Here is a 13,827-nt window from a genome sequence, read left to right on the forward strand (position 1 = left end):
TTCTTCATCAAACAAAGTCAGAGTGAATCAAATAGATTCCAATAATTTCTTATGAAGAAGACCAACACAAAGGAAGACAAACTTGTACCTGAAGAGCCAAGAGGCTCAGCACCAGATGCAAGGAGGGGTGCTCTTACTCTCCCACTCTTCATTAGCCAGTTCAAAGGCTATTTCTCTGCAGAAATTAAATGTGTGTGTTTTGGGAGCAAAGGAGCTGCTGAATTGGGGACGCTGAAGGAAAAACAATGGATTTCCACACATAGAACTCTTGACTCTTACTTAGTCTTTCTGTTCATAGCATTCTTGCTTGCAGACAGGGCATCAGAGGATCCTTCTCCAAGAAACTGGGTCTCCAAATAGAATAGATCTTCAAATATTGACTTACATGGAAAATCAGTTACTAAACTAAACCCCAATGCAGAGTTTCCAATCAATTCTCTAGTGCCTTATTTTTAAATAATAATAAGCTGCAGGAAATCATCAACTTTTGAAGAAAATCTTCAATAGGAAAAGCAGAAAACCATTCCCACCATCACCTTAAAGAAAGGGTATGAAGATTAAAGAGATAATCAAGAATCACTCCTTAAAGAGATAATCAAGAATCACTCCTTCAAAAACCTCTAATGAAAAAGAGTAGCTGTTGTATAGATGAAATAAGAAGAGGTTACTACGACCTCAAAACAATCAGAATGCAGGAAAAAACTTCTAGTAATTAAAAACATAACTAAAATAATTCAAGAGATGGTTTAGATATTGAGTTTCCCACTGAGTAAAACCAAAGGACAAAGATAGGAGAATATAAAGGAATTAGAGGATCAATCCAAGAATCCCAGTATCAAACTATAGTTCAGTAAAGAAAACCAGTGCATAGAAGTTATATTTAAAAAAACAAATTTTAAAAAGATTTTATTTATTTATTTATTTATTTATTTATTTATTTGAGAGAGAGAGAGACAGAGATAGCGAGAGAGAACACAAGTGAGGAGAGGGAGAAGCAGACTCCTGGGGAGCAGAAAGCCTGCTGCGGGACTTGATCTCAGGATCACAATCTAAGCCAAGTGCAGCCACTTAACAGACTGAGCCATCCAGGTGCCTTTAGACAAAAGTCTCCTTAATGAAAGGGACTATAAAATGAATAGTAAACTGAATTTTAAAAACACATCATAAATTATTAGAATGACAGGGTTAAAGATACCAAAGGCTTCAGCAGCTTAGAAAGAAGAGCACATGGGACAGATTAGAATTCAGAAACATCAGGCTTCTCAATAAATAGGACAGATTGCTGGAAGATAGTATCTTAAAAATTCTAAGGGAAATTTTTTTTTCACTCGTATGTGGAATTCAAGAAAACAAAACAAAGAAAAAAGATAAGATGATAAAAAAAAAAACCCCACACCAGACTTTTTACTATACAGAACAAAATAGTGGTTGCCAGAGGGAAAGCGGGTAGGAGGCGATGGGTGAAAGAGACAAAGGGAATGAAAAGGTAAAAACTTCCAATTGCAAAATAAATAGGTTGCAGAGAAGCACAGTACATTAATTTGAAACAATCTATGCACCCCTGTTTATTGCAGCATTATTTACAATAGCCAAAATATGGAAGCAACCCAAGTGTCCGTCCATCAATGAATGGATAAGGATGTTGTGTACACATAGAATGGAATGTTACTCAGCTATAAAAATGAATGAGATCTTGCATTTGCAGCAACATGGATGAACTTAGAGGGTGTAATGCTAAGTGCAATAAGTCAGACACAGAAAGACAAATACCATATGATTTCACTCATATATGGAATTTCTGACCAAAAAAACGCAGACCAAAAAACTCCACTCAAATACAGAGAATTGGTCATTGCTAGAGGGGCAGTGGGTAGGAGGATGAATGAAATAGATAAGAAGGTTAAGAATACACTTATTGTTATGAGCACTGAGTAAAGTATGACACAGGAGGAGGGAGAAGCAGGCTCCATGCCAGGAGCCCGACGTGGGACTCGATCCCAGGACTCTAGGATCGCACCTGGACCAAAGGCAGGCGCTAAACTGCTGAGCCACCCAGGGACCCCCAGAACTAAAGAAATTTTTAAACAAAGCTAGTACTAACTCCAGGAAAATTAGAGTTGTATAAGTGCACCACAGTGTAGACAATGGCATAAAGAGAACTATTAACTGAAATTTATTTGGAAGATAGGATTAATGGCCTGAGTTAAAATCTCAACCTCTATTAATTTATGTTTTTTGATGCATATCAAGAAATAGCAGAAAAGGCAATTAATTAGAAATATGGAGGCAAATATCAGAAAACAGAAGGAATTACAGATTATTTCTGGGTTAGGAAAGACTGCAACAGGAGATAGCTTTATCAACATTTTAGCACCATTTCTTAACTATGTACCTGTGTCATATAAGTAAGATTATTCAAAACTATAATCAATCATATTTGGTTCATTAATGAAGATTAAGGTCAAACTGGAGAGTTGTCTCTAGAGGTATGTTCTAGAGCTCTAAACCTGTCAGGGAGGATGCTATTAGCTACTTTATGAAGATAAGCATGCTTCCTGATTTACCTCTGACATGAAGTTGAGAGAACTTTTTAAATTTATTTTTTATTTAAAAGTCAGATATGAGATTTCAAAAAAAGTTGAAACTAAGAAAAAAAGTCAAATATGAGAATTAAAAAGCAAATGAATTGAGACCAGAATAAAAATAAATAGAATAAAACTTCTACACCTTGACTTAAAAATATTATCTACTGCTAAGATTAATAAAATGACTAATGACAGTATCATAGGCTATACATACAGGTTTATATTGATGTAAGAGCAATATAAGAAAATTGGGTGACTATTAAAAACAAATTTGACACAATATTGAATATACTGGATGCTGCCTTCACAGCAAGGAGGCAATATTCTTCACAACTATTCTTTTTAGTTTGACCATTTTGCTAATAAATGAAATTCTAAATGTCATATTTTGAGAGTAATAAAGGAGATTGGGGTAAAGAGTTAAAATAGATATATTTAACCATATACAGAAGAACAGCTGTCTTCAGATATTTTTCCTGTGGAGGAGGAACTTAACACATTCTTCAGTGTGCAGAATGAGCATAACAGTTAAATATTTCATACATATAATTTTCAGCTCAAAATGAAGAATCATATATTTCCCTGAAAATAAGTAAGCTATACTCTGTTGTGGTATGGCCTCCAACTTTAGAAAGATTCGCTAGACATAGAAACTGCATATACTTCAGTTTAGAAGATTGAATTTAGGCTTTGTGTAGGAGAAGAATAATGAATTCTCTCCCAATTTTAAAATGTGATACCAAAAAAAAAAAAAAAAACAACCCAGTATTTTTCAAGTATTTTAAGAATCACAATTTAACTCTTTAGATGTGTATTTAATGGGTTGATTTATAAAAGCGGGGGGGGGGGGGGAATCCCTGGGTGGCTCAGAGGTTTAGCGTCTGCCTTTGGCTCAGGGTGTGATCCCGGAGTCCCAGGAGTGAGTCCCACATCGGGCTCCCTGCATGAAGCCTGCTTCTCCCTCTGCCTGTGTCTCTGCCTCTCTCTCTCTCTGTGTGTCTCTCATGAATAAATAAATAAAATCTTAAAAAAATAAAACTACTTAAAAAATATTCTCATAGTCTAAGTGACAAATTTGAAGACAATATTTAATTTCATAAAATGCAAAAATCTCCAAAGCTCTCAATATAAACCATAATCTTAAATGATCTACTCCATGAATACCTTAATACAACAAAATTGGATATTAGGTGATTTTCACATATAAATCATGTGTCAGCAGAACAGCTAGACTTTCTACCAAAATATACCCACACATTAAAGATGTTGAAGAATTATGAGAATTCTAAACTTAAGAATTTTACTGAATAAATGCCATGTGGAAACAAACATAAGGAAATATATACAAAGATCTTTTAAATATGCAATCTATTTTATGTGGAGATAGAGTTGAATTTTATTCTACAAGAATAACACAGAAAGGAAAGCTTCATGTAATAGAGCTCCTTCTTCAAAATTTTTGTTGTTGTTCTGATACTATGGGGTGCCCTATGGATCAACAGAGATAAGGGCCTCCTCCTGGTTTCCTCTAAAACTGAGATCCTGCCAATTTCAGCAAAGAAATGCTGGCATGGAGACAGGAGCCCATATGAGCTACTTTGAGCCTGTTCTCCTACCCTGAAGAAATGCTCAGAAGTGAGGAAGCAGCCATGCCTGATTATCTTCCAATACTACTAGATGTGAAAATCCTCCCAAAGCCTAGGAATCAACACCACAGAACTTTCTCTCAGATGGAAGAATGAGGACTCTCTCTGGTTGCAGGATAGGTAGTCATTTTTTATTAATGTGGTAGTATAAATAGACTTTTACTCTTCCATTCTACTAAAAATACGTTACCACTTAACAGAGCATAATTTGCATTTTAATTTTTTTTAAAGATTTTATTTTTTTTAACACAGAGAGAGCACAAGCAGGGATGTAGCTGGCAGAGGGACAGGGAGAAGCAGGCTCCCTGCTGAGCAAGGAGCCCAATGGAGTGTCCCATCCCAGGACCCTGAGATCATGACCTGAGCTGAAGGCAGACACTTAACTGACTGAGCCACCCAGGCACCTCTGTGTTTTAATTCTTGCGCTATATTTAAAGGTATCCCAAACAGAATGTTTAATTATTAATCATAGAAAAATGCTTTCTGGTTCTACCTATCAAATATTGTATTTGGGTTTATGATAGATAAAATCTACTCTAATAGAAAAAAACTTCCATAAATATGTTTATACCCAGAAAAAAATTACAAGCTATAATAGAAATGATTCTGTGGACAAACCTTCTTCTAATTTTAATGACTGCACCAAAGTTATATTCCACAGAAATCTAACTGCCTGATACAATATTTTCAATTATTTATATTTTGGAATAAGTGTATAGTAATTATTATTTATAAAAAATAAAATTATTAAATAAAAATAAAATAAAATTTATAAAATTAAATTCAAAAATTAAAAAAATTAAAATGAATATTTGTCTCAAAAATAAATTATGACAATTACCTCTACTTTTTGTGTTGAGCGCTGGATGTTATAAATGATGAATCACTAAATTTTACACCTGAAACTTATTACCTTGTACGTTAACTGGAATTTAAATAAAAATTTGGGAAGGAAAATATAAAAATATTTATAGCTTTAAAAACAAAAGGCATTTGTATGTGGCCAACTTTTCAGCCTTCTGTAAAATTCTTACATGTGACTCAAAGATTTTTATCTGATAAAATATTTTTAATTTATAATTCTCATAAGGCTTGTTTCATGTTTAGTTTACATAATTACTAATTATTAATATAATGCATTTATACTTCAAATCTTCATATTAATAACCAATTAATATCAATATTTATCATAAAATAATTTCAACTTGCTTCGGTATTAGTTTTTTTCATTGCTTTTTCTTATACTTGGTTCTTTCGTACTCTGTCATTAAAATCTTTTCCAGATAGTAAGCAATAGCAGTCCATTTGTCAGCATACTGAACAGCAACTTATAAGGTATATAAAGTGAATGCCTTAAAACCATTGAAAAATGAAAGAAACTATCCACCTTCCAACTCAAGGCACAGAATATTATGTCCAAAGCCTTCCATATCCTTCTCACAATAGCACCCTTCCCTCCTTTTTCAGGGCCTACTGCAACCCCTAATTTTTGTTAATTATATCCTTACTTTTATACCTAGTTCTAAAATTGTTGTATCTTTAAGGTTTTAAACTTGAAAGGAAAACCACTATGAATATTATGGAACATGAGTTGTATTATATGAATTAGTCCTTACACAATCGTGGGAGGGGATGAAGGAGGAGAAGTCCAAAAAGGATCAGAAAAAATAAACATGCCTGGTATTATTATGTCAGACCTGGCAGGATGCTAGGCATATCCAGCTACTAGAGTGGAAGTACAAAAAGACTTGATGGACTCAAGGGAAAGTTATTGGCTCTTGGGGCTATTGCCTCATATGTAATAAGCATGCAAATTTCCTCCCATATCTTCTATGGTCTGATAACTCACTTCTTTTAGTGAATAATATTCCATTGCCTGGGTGTACCACAATTTATCCATTCCACTAAAGGTCATTTTTGATGCTTCCAATTTTTGACAACTGTAAACAAAGCTGCTGTAAACACCAAAAATGTATTTAGTTCTACTAGCTGCAATATATTTTTTAATATGTAACCTATTATCTCAACCCTATTGTTCTCCCCCATACCAAGTGATTTGTAAATATCACTCACACACAGTAACTGCTATGTAAATATCTATTGAACAAGTTTAATAGAAATTCATGAAGATTATAAAATTTAAAAGTCTGATAATATCAAGTGTTGAGAAGGATATGAGACAATTGGAATTCTCAACCATTCTCAGAAAACTAATATTGACTAAGCCCAAACCTGTGCATACACTAAGATTCAACTCCTATCTACATATCCAAAAGATCTGCAAACCTATGCTCACCAAAAAATACATGTGAGAAACATTAACAGCATTATTCCTAAATCTCGAATTTAAAATAATCCCAAATGCTTGCCAACTGGAGAATAATCATATAAATCATATTTATTTGTAAGTCACACAAGGATATATTTCTACTAGATTTCAATGACAAACTACAACATGAATCTCATAGATGTAATATTGTGAATCTCAAATTATCTAAATTCTATTTATATAAGTTCAAAGGCAGGCAAACTTCTCTATGATATTTGATGTCTGAATCGTGTTTACCCTTGTGGAGGGATAGTGACTACAATGGGGTACATGGGGGAATTTCTAGGGTGTTGATAGCCTTGGTTTCAGTGCTGATTACACAGATGTGTTCACTTTGGAAAATTCACTGAACTGTACTTTTGATATTTCGCTGGATATATTTCCATAAAAGTTTACTTATAGAAACTCCAGTCCAAATTGATTTCTCTTACACTAGATCATAACTTGCTTCAGCAAATCTTGTTTCAGACTGTTCAGGGTGTTATCAGCCTTATATACTATTTGGGTTTTTAGCTCCTTGAAGTAAGAGAATTATTAGCTAAGTATTAATTAGCAAAATACATTGAGCCTCTGTGGAACAGGCTTGAATGCCAACCACCCTACCTGCTGTTCCATTTAGGTAGTCACTGTTTTTAAATGAAAGTTTACATTTCTCTTGGTGAAATCAAGATTATACTCCCTTATGTGAGACTAACAGAAAACCAGTTTATGCATCATCAATCTGCAGTTTGCAATCCTAATACTCCAGATTCACTTGATTCATTGCTCGAACTTAATCTTGAAAGCCTCCATCATGACTTTTCACAACTCTTGACAGGATGGTCTCTTGTATATATTTTCCTTCCATCTCCAAATGCCATCTCACCTTTTGACCAAAAATGGTCCCATCACTATCTCTCCTGGCTGCTTCTACTCCACAATTTAAGTGTTAAAACAAGAAGTGTGAATAACTGAATGGTCCCTAAATCATCACCCTTGAGAAAAGCCCCCTCTCTTGGACTCTCCATTTGTAGTCTGTCATTTTCAACATGCTTATGAGAATTGCTTAATAATTTTCCTAAAAACATAGCTTTCATACCCACTCCAAAAAGTTTGATGGTTAATATTCAGAATTTTTAAATTTTTAAAAATCTAAGCATGATCTTTATTAATCCTCCTTGATATAACCCTGTCATAATTTTTTCTTCAAGTTATTTAAATTTCAGTAAACATATACTGTAATGTTAATTTCAGGTGTAGAATTTAGTGATTCAACACCTCCCTCCCCCAACACAAGACACTTCCTTAATCCTTATCACCTATTTAACCCATCTCCCACCCCTCTCTCCTCTGGGAAACCATCAGTTTGTTCTCTATAGTTAAGAGTTTGTTTCTTCGTTTTCCTTTCTTCCTCACCCCACCATGTTCATTTCTTTCTTAAATTCCACACGAGTGAAATCATATGGTATTTTTCTTTGCCCAACTCATATTTCTATGCTCACTCTGTATCCTTCACAAATCAATCTGTATTAGTCAAGATGAACCACTTTTTCTGGCCTCTGATTTTGCTAGGGAATGGCCTTCCACCCCAGTAAGTTCTATCCACCAAGGCCAAGGCCTTCTCCACAAGTCCTTTCAAGTTCATGCAACTGAAGGCATACCTTCTCTGACTTTCTATGACATGTTTCTGCCTTGTTACTTGTGTGTATATTTAATTGCCCCTTAACTGTGAGTCCTTTGAGGAGAACATGTCATTCTTATCTTTAGCTTTCTACAGTTCCTAGCCCAGTGCCTGATATAGGCAGGCTTTTAATGATCTCAAATGTATTGATTTTCTTTTTTCTTTTTTTTTTTTTTTTGGCAGTTCACTGGCCACTGTTGCCTTCCTTCATAGTTACTTCCAAAGTCTGTTTCCCCCGGTCACAACTGCAAAATATCAAAAGTCCGGGAAAATAAAAAATAGTTCAGAATGGTCTTAGAGGTTCATTTTAGAAGTCAGTTAACTGGTAAAGAAGAGTTTATGTGATTTACCAAAAACTGCAATATTTCATTTAATTCTTACAAATATATGTATATCATAATATAGGAGGACTGAATACAGAGGTCATATTATACTATGATGTGATAAAGTACCTTCCTAAACATATCCTACTAGATTTAGGATTGAGTAAATTGGTGCAGCAGTTTAAGAACAATCTTTTCTCTATTTTCTCGACAACTAGGAAGCAGATGGTACCTAGGAGAATAAGTTAGGTAATTCCAATCTCAACTGTAGTTTAAGGTTTTAGAGAGGTTACTAAACTTTTATGCCTCATAGAAATCTGTAAGGATCTAAGTCACAGCCTTTCAAAAGTCTCTCTCAGAGATGGCAAGGTGATTCAATGGAGTACCAACAAAATTTCTTACAAGAATTTGTTTGCATTTACCTAAAATAAACTTTACCGTATGGGTTTATATGCTAACCTGACACATAACATACTCCAGGTATCCTGAGAGAGATCATTACTCTGCCCTTCCACTTCGTGTACCAACTGCAATTCATGCATGCCCCCTTAGGAAGATAAATGGATAATATCTACAAACTCAGTACTCTAGGGAGTGACAGGACAAACTTTAGCTTTAGGCTGTTTTGCTGGTTGTGTTCAAATTATCAAATGGGCTCATAAAGATAAATTGCTAATTTTTCCATTACAAAAAAAGAGGCTTGTTCAAATTTGATTTTTTCTATAATGAGTGTAACACCTAATACTTAAAAAAAAAAAAAAAAAAAGACCCATAAAGTTCTTGTTTAAGGGGACATTTAAGAGTGGATGAGAACATCCATTCCAAACATTTGGAAGTATTTCTAGTATTATGCGATTGTTACCATAAATATGTGTTTATCAAAACTATCAAACTTTCAAGTGTGTATTTTTAAAGCTTTGAAGCAAAATTTTGTTTAAATGGCTTCCAAATCTTTCAAAATCTCTTTGAGTTTTAACGCTATTTGTTAAAATATAAAGTTACACAACATCAAAAAACCAAATAATCTGATTAAAAATGAGCAGAGGACCTGAATAGACATTTTTCCAAAGATGACACACATAGGTGACCAACAGGCACATGAAAAGATGTTTACTATCATTAAAAACCACCATATCACCTCATACTTATCAAAATGACTAGTATCAAAAAGAGAAGAAATAAGTGTTGGCAGGGATATGGAGAAAAAGCAACTCTCATGCACTGCTTGCACTGCTGGTGGGAATGTAAACTGAAGCAGCCACTGTGGGGAACAATATGGAGGGTCCTCAAAAAATTAAAACGAGAACTACCATATGATTTGGTTATTCCACTACTGATATATCCCCCCAAATGAAAACACTAATGTGAAAGGCTATATGCACCCCTATCTTTGTTGCAGCATTATTCACAATAACCAATATATAGAAGCAACATAAGTGTCCATTGATAGATGAATGAAAAAAGAAGTGATACACACACACACACACACACAATGGAATAGTACTCAGCCATAACAAGGAGATCTTGCCATTTTTCACAACACAGAAGGACTCAGAGGGTATCACGCTAAGTGAAATAAGTCAAAGACAAATATGACTTCATATTTGTGGAATCCTAAAAGCAAAACAAGCAGAAACAGACCCAAAAATACAGAGGACACACTGAGGGTTCCCTGAGGGAGGAAGGGCAAAATGGGTTAATGAAAGTGGGTATAAAAAAATAAATAAATAAAAAATTAAAAAAAAAATAAAAAATTTAAAAATAAATAAATAAATAAAAAGAAAGTGGGTATAGGCTTCTAGGTATGGAATGAATAAGTCATGGGGATAATAAGCACAGAATAAGGAACACAGTCAATAGTACTGTAATAGCACTGTATGCTGACAGATGGTAGCTACACTTTTGGTGAGCCTAGTGCATAAAGCTGTAGAGTCACTATGTTGTACATCTGAAATTAAGGTAATACTGTGTGTCAACTATACTGCAATAAAAAAATTACAAACCTGAAAATATATAATTCATTCTAGTAATTTTTTAAGAACTGAATGACATCATGGAAAATGGAAATTTGTCATACAAATTTCAATAATTTTGCTTAATTGGTAATTGAACTTAAAATCAGTTACTAACACACAACAGAAACACCCAGTGATAAACTTTTCTATATGAAGATATATATTTTTGTGAGTCAATTTTTTCAGCTATGGAAGCTACTGAAGTGACATAATGGAGATAAACCAGATTTTTAGAACTGCCATGACAGTGTTGAACCAAAATTTTCAAAACTAATGAAACACCATCTTACTTTAAAATTTTTTAATTTTGGTCTGGTTAACAGTGTTGTTAGTTTCATGTATACGATATAATGATTCAACACTCCCACACCTCACCAAGTTCTCATCGCCACACATGCACTCCTCAATCCCCATCATCCTACACTTTTTAAAAATGAGATTACCATCACAGTTCAGTAAACTATTCATTAAAAATTACTTATTCTATTTCATATGTTTCATAAATCATTTATATATTAGCTTATAATGTCTAAATTTAAAAAGGGGACATGCTCAAAAGATGTTACTGAGAAATGTTATCTATGATCAAAAACCCAGAAACTATCTATCTAGAAAATGTCAAAGAGATGCTTTATAATATTAATGCCAAATATTGTTCCTGTATTTATATGGGAACTAAGATGGTTTTCTCAAACCACTGAAAGGTGACAGGAAAATTTGAGTATTTAAATGAATATAACTGCCTATATATCTACATAAATAGGATCAAGTACAGAGAATATGTGGTGATAAAATATCTAAAAATCTATATCCAGATATTCTTAAACATTCTCAAGCATTATATCTGGGAAAAAAGCATTACCACAGAAATACGTCCATTTTAATATAGATGTGTTAAAGAAAAACAAGGCATATCACCATTTCATGTTGAGATTTTTTTCTAGATTTAACATTCTAATTTCATTCAATATAACACAGTCACAAGTCTCTTTTATGATCAGTATATTTACTTAAATTTTTCCTAGGTTTTACGTATCAAACCTGCAAGGCCCATTTGTATCTCCAAAATTATTTTCATACCATCATATACCTTGCTTGGTCCATTTTCTTTTTGGTAAGGCATGAAATCTATTTAAATGACGAAGATGCTGCAATTATACAAAATCTATTCTAGCAGAGAGACTTAGGACACCACTCATCTCTTTCCAGGTTATAATGGAAGATTTCCTGTTAGTTCAGGCTTTCTAAAAAAATCTACAGGCAGGATTATTGTGTTGTCAAGGACCATCCTCATTATTAATTCCTGGATGATTACAACCTATTAAGGTCCCAGTATTAGGAGTCCTCAATATTACAAATCACGTAAGTTACTGAAATCAGGGAGGAATCCTATTCTGCATTCTGACCATCTATTTCGTACATTCATCACTTAGCTGCAAACTTCTTGTACACAGGGATCGTGCCTGATTTATCCAGTGCACAATGCCTAACATGTAGGGGACACTCATCTTTGGGAGAGTCAATGAATGTACTGTACAAAGATATAGTAACAAATTAATGGAGACATTAGTTCAATACTAATAAGGTACATGAGAAACTATGATACATTTGGAGTAAAATAGATTTCCAGCTTTTTCCTGTGGTTATATATAACTTTTCCAAATTTAAAAAAACAACTTATTACTATAAACAGTTTTACTGAGTTCTACATGTTACAAAGAATTGATAGTTTCTTGAAACCATTTCCCTACACATTACCTTTCCCCTGGCTGCTACTGGCCTTATGAGCAACAGAGGCAGTTACAAGTTTCTTCCGGAGAACATTTCATCCTGAGTGAGAGATACAGTGGAAGGAGCCCCCTAACATCTGCAGTCAGACCCTTTGGTTTTTTGTTTGTTTTCACAGAAAACTATGAATTTGGCAAACTGCACATTTACTGGGTATATGCTGCTACCACATGCTCATTGCTAAAAGTGCTTCTGTTTGTTGCATTCCATCGTATCACATTAGCAATTTAGTATTGCCTATGTATATATATTTTAAAAAGAAACATTTTAGGAGAAAGCACTAGAATCTAGAAAATTCAACTATCAAAGCTTTCATTTTTTAAAATGAATTTTCTTATTTTTGGAGGGAAAAAATAAACTAATCCTTAATGGAAAGACTATATGCTCTTTAGTTCTCTTGGATCATCATTAATCCCAGAACACAATGGAATATACATTTTCTTACCAAGCATGATTTCATTCTAGGTAGAGAATAAAAGCATTCTAGGAAAATGAATCAGCTAAATGAGACTTAATGGGAAAATAGATAAATTATTATAAATTTACTTAAAGAGCATTTGCTAGAATAGTTTGATTACAGTGCGATGTCCCTTAGTATATACAAAAGAGAAGAGAAAAAACTTTTACTCACCTTTTAAAGACTGTCTTAGTCATGAGCACATGTATTTTTAACTTATTAAATAAATAAGTTTATATCATAAATTTTTATTGTTTATAAAAATATAAAAATTTCTAGTATTTAAGATAGCTAAACAATAGATCTTATGTTTTTAAACACCAATGTTAGTTTCTAATGGATTTAAAATATAACAGCTTAAATATTTAAATTATGAAAACATACACTATTCAGCAATTAAATGTTTAATAAGAAATTAATGTTTGTTAATTTAAGAAAAACAGCACCAAGAGAAAAGGAGGCATTCATTACAATACAGGATCTGTTCAGGGACTTAAAACATTTTAGGTATTGATCTAAGCAGTAAAAATACAACATACATATGAATTATGCAAAGCACAAAGCCACAACACAAGTCATTAATAAACAAGGGTTAAATACAATCATTTCACATTGACTAATCACAAAAATACAGTCATTAAATTAAGACATAGGTTAAGGTTTATTTCCTTAATCATGCTTATAAATTATTACAAGATTTTCCACAAGATGGAGAACATTTAAATGTAGATTTACAACTTTCTTCCCAGTTATATTTTAATGATTTAACACTTTATAATTCTGCTTAAAATGAAATGTTTGAGATTTCATATTGTTCATATATGCATAATACATATACACCCATTTGTAGTTTTCTAACCTAGTGAATAGGATCTGCTGAAATTAAAGTTACCCCTGAATGATTATTCATCTGTTAATAAGAGGTATTCTGAAGTTTGGGTAGTATGTAGCAAAACAAAGAGGTAAAAGGTTATATCTAGTTTTAACAATAAAAACTTCAGATCCCTTAAACCCTTTTAATATA

At 33.2% G+C, this 13,827-nt stretch overlaps 1 protein-coding gene across 4 annotated transcripts in view; it reads right to left on the bottom strand.

The window, feature by feature from the left end:
• Positions 1–13,827, bottom strand: part of ADAMTS20 (ADAM metallopeptidase with thrombospondin type 1 motif 20) — a 162,947-nt gene that overhangs the window by 49,738 nt on the left and 99,382 nt on the right. The window lies entirely within an intron of this gene.

Source organism: Canis lupus, chromosome 27 (assembly GCF_011100685.1).
Source record: "Canis lupus familiaris isolate Mischka breed German Shepherd chromosome 27, alternate assembly UU_Cfam_GSD_1.0, whole genome shotgun sequence".
Taxonomy (NCBI): domain Eukaryota; kingdom Metazoa; phylum Chordata; class Mammalia; order Carnivora; family Canidae; genus Canis; species Canis lupus.